Source organism: Arachis stenosperma, chromosome 4 (assembly GCF_014773155.1).
Source record: "Arachis stenosperma cultivar V10309 chromosome 4, arast.V10309.gnm1.PFL2, whole genome shotgun sequence".
Lineage (NCBI taxonomy): Eukaryota > Viridiplantae > Streptophyta > Magnoliopsida > Fabales > Fabaceae > Arachis > Arachis stenosperma.
In genome coordinates this window covers 121871737-121872582 of record NC_080380.1, presented here as the reverse complement: position 1 = coordinate 121872582, position 846 = coordinate 121871737, and the positions used below count along the sequence as shown (strand labels likewise).

General features: G+C 39.7%; 1 non-coding gene across 1 annotated transcript; it reads right to left on the bottom strand.

Moving 5' to 3' along the window:
* Window positions 1–207: 207 nt before the first annotated feature.
* Window positions 208–315, bottom strand: LOC130978837 (small nucleolar RNA R71). The gene has a single exon (XR_009086448.1). It is a non-coding gene; the product is annotated as a small nucleolar RNA R71 (small nucleolar RNA).
* Window positions 316–846: the final 531 nt, after the last annotated feature.

Sequence of the window (846 nt, the reverse complement as noted above, 5' to 3'; positions counted from 1 at the left end):
CAGTTTTTAGCTGAATTCTTGCAAATCTGTGACACAGTCAAGACTAATGGGGTTGACCCTGAGGTCTACAGACTGATGCTATTCCCTTTTGCTGTAAGAGACAGAGCTAGAATATGGTTGGACTCTCAACCTAAAGAAAGCCTGGACTCTTGGGAAAAGCTAGTCAATGCCTTCTTGGCAAAGTTCTTTCCACCTCAAAAATGGAGTAAGCTTAGAGTGGAAGTCCAAACTTTCAGACAGAAGGATGGAGAATCCCTCTATGAAGCTTGGGAAAGATACAAACAATTAATCAGAAAATGTCCCTCAGACATGCTTTCTGAATGGAGCATCATAGGTATTTTCTATGATGGTCTCTCTGAACTATCCAAGATGTCTTTGGATAGCTCTGCTGGAGGATCTCTTCATCTGAAGAAGACGCCTACAGAAGCTCAAGAGCTAATTGAAATGGTTGCAAATAACCAATTCATGCACACTTCTGAAAGGAATCCTATGAACAATGGGACAAATCAGAGGAAAGGAGTTCTTGAGATTGATACTCTGAATGCCATATTGGCTCAGAATAAAATATTGACTCAACAAGTCAATTTGATTTCTCAAAGTCTGTCTGGAATGCAAAATGCACCAAGCAGTACTAAGGATGCTTCATCTGAAGAAGAAGCATATGATCCTGAGAACCCCTCAATGGAAGAGGTGAATTACCTAGGAGAACCCTATGGAAACACCTATAATTCTTCATGGAGAAATCACCCAAATTTCTCATGGAAGAATCAAGAGAGACCTCAACAAGGTTTCAATAATAATAATGGTGGAAGAAATAGGTTTAGCTATAAAAAGCCTTTTCCATCA